We start from the raw sequence: 5,571 nt of genomic DNA on the forward strand, positions 1-5,571 counted from the left end.
AAGAAACCACAAAAAGTATGTCTAGCAATATCTGTATTATGTTTGATATGTTTGGAATTATGTTTATATGTAATATTATTGTATGTATGATTTGAAGATAAAGTGAAATTTATTTGATTTTTTTTTTGTAGAATGACTTGGTATGATTTGAAGACTAATAGTTTAAGGGAGATTGATCATAGGTACAATGAGAAAAGTAATCCAACGTAAGAAAAATTTTGAGTTGGGTATGAATGAATAATAGCTTGATCAAGAATGAAATACAAATGACTATAAACTTAGTTTGGCTTAACTGAACTTTAGGTGTAATTCGGTCATACTGAACTTAATGTGATCGAACCAAGCTTATCCTGACCGAAACCATTGCTTAGCCTATTTTGTTAATTATTTTAAATTAGAATTTCAGGTAAGGAGAAATAAATCTTAAAGAAAATAATACGTAGATATGAAGATTATCATAAAGAATTTCCCAAACATTACTTTAAATAAGGTAACAAGATGAATAAACCTTAGAGAAAATAACCTAGAGATATGAAGATTATCATAGAGAGTCGACCAAATATTACTTCAGATAAAGTAACAAGATGAATAAACCTTGGAGAAAATAACATGGAGACACCTTGGAGATAATTTCACATTTATATTAAAGATTAACTTAGATAAATAAATAAGAGAAAAATGACGAATAAAAACTTCATTAAGTTTTATACAGGAGATATAAACTTTAAAGATGCATCTGATTGGAGATTTTAGAGACAAAATTGGAGAATTCTATTGAAGCATATCTTCAAGTGGTTAGAATATCATACTTGTGGAATATTTTCTCCTTTATCTTGTAAGTGATAAGCGTTAAACTTGATTACCCTCATCACTCTAAATTATTCATCCTATTTTGGTGTTAGCTTTCTTTTTTCCTTCAGCATTGCTCATTGCTTATAACTTCCTCAATACCATATCTTACACTTTAAATCTTTTGTTATTCATTTTGTTTGTGTGGTATTGAGTAGCTTGATTTTAAAATATCTTATTCTTCACTACAACACTGATTCTAACTTCTTTAATAAAGTCCATATTTGCCCTTAGTCTTTGGTCATTGGTGTTAGTAGAGAAATATAATATGGTTAGAGCATCCTATTTCAGTTGGAATCATTACTTCTGTACCATAAGTCAAGAGAGAATGTGTTTCATAGTTTTCTGAGTCGTTCGGTGTACCATAAAATTTCATCTAACAATTCAACTCATTCGCCCTTAGCTCCCTCTATCTTTGACTTTAATCCATTCTACAATATTTTATTGTTAAGTTCAACTTGACCACTTGTTTGAGGATGGGAGGTAAAAGAGAACCTATGCTCAATCTTGAGCATTTGGTAATGTTCTTTCATCTTTTTATTGTTAAATTAGGTGTTGTTATCAGTAATAAACATGCATGGAATTCTAAATCTTCATATAATGTTCTTCCATAAAAAAAAAATAACCTTGTTGGTGGTTATCTCTGTTAGTGCCTCTGTCTTACCTACTTAATGAAGTATTCAACAACTACCAAGATGAATTGTCTTCTTCCATAAGCTTTTGAGAATGGTCTCAATATATCCATTTCTTATCGTGAGAAAAGTCACAGAGAGGCAATGGATCTAAGTAGAAGGTTGGCAAGGCACTAGAGCAAATCTCTAGCACTTATCATACCTCTTCACAGAGAGGCAATGGATCTAAGTAGAAGGTTGGCAAGGCACTAGAGCAAATCTCTGGCACTTATCATACCTCTTCACCATTTCTGTAGCATCTCTCGTAAGCAAATAAAATCCTGCTTGAATTGTCCAAGCATCCAAGGCCTTTACCCTTGTATGGAGTTCATATATCCCTTCGTGGATCTCTTTAAGTATATACTCGTTTTTGTCATATGATATGCACTTAAACAATGAAGATGTGATAGACCTTTTATATAACTCACCGTTCTAAAGGCAATACCTTCCAACTCTTCCAGTTAGCTAATGGCTTTGACCTTGTCTGGTGAAATCTCTCTATTAAACAAGTATTGCTTGAAGGGAGTCTTCTAATCTTCTCCTGCAGCTTTCTGTATGACTACCACCATGCTATTTTTTCCACACTAGGTTTTTCAAGCACCTCAATCCACACCTGAGGTGAAAATTCCACCAAATTCGTGCTAGCAAGTTTAGAAAAGAGATTAGTTGGGACGTTATCTTCCAGCAAAATTTTAGAGATAGAGATCAACTTTCCTTCTTTTTTTTTTCAAATTGGTGTGTGAAATCATTTTTTGTTGATACTTTACCATGGAAGGCTCTTTAGCCCCATATAACTCTTAACATTATTCAACCAATAATTAAGAGTCACTCCAAGGTTGATACCTGACATGTATGATGGCTTGAATGAAAATTTTGATTTTTACATATTAAGAAGCTCCATAATTGTTACTACCTCGATTTCAAAGTGGGAATTTTCATCATCCCCTCATTCTCACCAAGACTTACTTTTTTCAATTCCTTGGAGACCTTAGTTCTAACCTTTATTCATTCATTCAAGGACCCTTTCTAATCCAACATCAAAGTCTCTTTGCTTTTTAGACACGTTGAGGTTCACCTTTTTAAGATAAGTTGGCTTCCCTTCATAATAGTTACCCCCTTGACTGTAGGGAATTTCATGATCAAGTACTTGCTACTAATCACTGCATTAATTTCATGAAAGAAAGGTTTGTTAAGGATGACATTGTAAGATAGGTTCATCATTACCATTATAAAGTTGTTGCAATGTACAACATTTGAGGTGTGTCCCAATAGTCACTGTAGTATCTAAGACACCTTTCATGAACACTTATTTTTCATCAATCCCTATAAAAAGTGTCCTCATAGGAGTCAACTTGAATAATTCAATACCTATTTGAGTCATAGCATCCAATGACAGGCTGTTCATGACATTTTCATCATCTATAAAAACTATATGTATATTCAAGCCTAAGAGGATTATAGAGATCACCAAAACATCTTTATAGGGAATTTCATACCTTTCTCATCCTCATGAGTCAATACAATTGGCATATATCAAGGGTTCTGGACTCTTGTCATCAATATTTACTTCTCATAAGTCTTTCTGTTTTTACCAGTATCTCCCCCACCTGAATCTCCTCCAAGAATGGCATTGATTTCTAAAAGAGACCTATGAGAAGGCTTAGCTTCTCCTCGTGGCTACTTTGTTTGCTTTTTTTTAATAAATTATTAGAGATAACATTTAGATATGAGCCTCTTGATTTTTTTTCAAAGTGAAACACTATTTAGTGTTATGACCCCCTATCCTTATTAAATAAGCAATACTTTTTTATTCCTCTTCACTACATCTCCCATCATAGGTGTTAGGTATTGTACACACTTTTTTTATTGTTGTAAAAACTTCAGCCCTAATGATGTTTAAGAGAGCAGTCATCAATTCTGATTATATCATTTGTTTCATGCTAAGACCCTGGTATTGCCCCTAAATGGTTGAGTATCTCAAGGAGGATGCATATTATTTTGCCTTTAAGACACTTTCATTCATTTATTGAAGCGAGGATGTTTTTATCGCGATACACTAGCTTCTTCCACTCAAATATGACTATTTATCAATTATTTTACATTAAGTAGATGTCTCTCAAGAAGGGTATAAAGTCATTCATAGAGGGAGTGATTGTGTATTCCTCTGATAAGGGTTTTTGTTGCTATAAGTTCTAGCAATTTGTTTTACTTTTAGCATCTCTTCGTTGAACATCTTCAAATAGGCTTTGGTGCTTTTGTTTTCAAGTTGAATGCTTGTGTTAAAATGAGTGATCAACTTGTCATAAAAGTCTAAAATATTGTATAAGAAACCAGGTTTCAGGTTGTTATAGCACGCTCGTGTAGACCCCTAGAAAGTAGATAGAAGGACCTTGCACATAACTTTTTAGTCCTACACCACCAATTCCAAGCTGCTCCTGATGTTTTGAACATGTTCCTAAAGGTCTGAAAATCCATCATAGTTATCTAAGTTCATTTTACTGGCTACAAAGTCCCTTCTACTTGACTTGAGTCTATTTTATCTTCATCTTTATGTTGCCTTTTTTGTTCTAGAATGATGAAATAAGATTTTAAAGGAGAACAAGCTTATTGACAAAGATGGTTATGGCTCTCAACCTTGCCTTATGACCTATAAGAATTATATCTAAGTGACCCTGTATGAGATTGTTGCTCTTGGTGATGTGATATACTTCTTTTAAGAATGTGGGTATGATGTCTACTTTATACCTTGTTTTGGTCATTTTCATCAGGATGTTGAGCTAACATTGCACAGGATGAGCAATACGGGCAATTGGTGTCACAAGTGTGACATGAGTTTTTATAGCAACTGGCAAGTTCTAGAGAGAACTGGGCTATTGCTGGGTAGCTGACACAACCTCAATAAGTGTCATCATTTGTTAAGTGGGTTGATGGAGATCCATATGAACTGATAAAGATGGTGGGAGATTACTAACCATTCCTCCCGGGGTTTTTATGTTATCTTTCATAAAAAATTAGAATCAGGTAAATGAGAAAGATTAGCATAAGAAATGAACAAGACTTTTGTTTAGAGTTCCCATAGACAGCGCCACTAATGAAGCTTGAAAAATCTTCACCGAGTTTAGTCTTTCTTCATCTATGATAGTCGGTTGGATAGGGGTGTTACCAACAAAAAAAACCCTAAGATGCCAAAGTCAGTTTAGGGCTTTTTTTAGGTAGATATTATGTAAAAACAATAGGTAAAGAGAGTAAGATATTTTTTTTTTGTATTATGTTGAGAGAATACCTCTTTCTCTCTTACTAAAACCTGACATTTATAGCTGAATAAATATGAAAAAATATAGAAAAAATCTTTCAACTTCTCAAGGTGGCAACTTTATTTCTCTGTTATTTCTCCACATAGAGCTGTAGTAAGATTGTAGCTTGTAATAATAAAAAGTAATTAAGAAGATAGAGAGAAAATGAGGAGAGAGAGAACTTTCTTGGGTTAAAACCTAACCGAGTATTGGGGCTTGGTTAGGCCAAGACCCAAACAAGTTCACTCACTTTTTTTTATCTTCATCAATTGTCTATATAAAATTTATTTTAGAGAACTAGTTTTTTATGTGTGGAAATTAATAGCTCGTTTAACAAACAAAGACTTTTATATTATTATTATTTTAATAAGATTTTCTCCAAGAACCAATAAAAAAAGTGTATGGTGAAATTATTAAACTATTTTGAAATTCAATGGGAAGTCAAAAATCACAAACTACAAAATGAACATTTAAACTTTTGATTATGTTGTAACATCAAATCATTTTATCATTGCATAATATTGCAAAGACCTTAAACATGGCCCTGGTTCATTGAGATCCCTCGTGAGGGAATGATTTGGTTTTGGTGAAGGAATGATTACGTTGAGAAGAAGAGTGTAAGGTTGAAATATAAATTACTATGCAATTTTCATGACGATAACAAGTTTACTGTTAAAATATAACGGATTTAACCACAAAGAATTAAATAAAAAAAGCAGATAGCCAACCTTGAGGGGTAGTTCAACTGGTCAGGCTTT

Source organism: Populus trichocarpa, chromosome 4 (genome assembly GCF_000002775.5).
Source record: "Populus trichocarpa isolate Nisqually-1 chromosome 4, P.trichocarpa_v4.1, whole genome shotgun sequence".
In the NCBI taxonomy this organism is placed as follows: Eukaryota; Viridiplantae; Streptophyta; class Magnoliopsida; order Malpighiales; family Salicaceae; genus Populus; species Populus trichocarpa.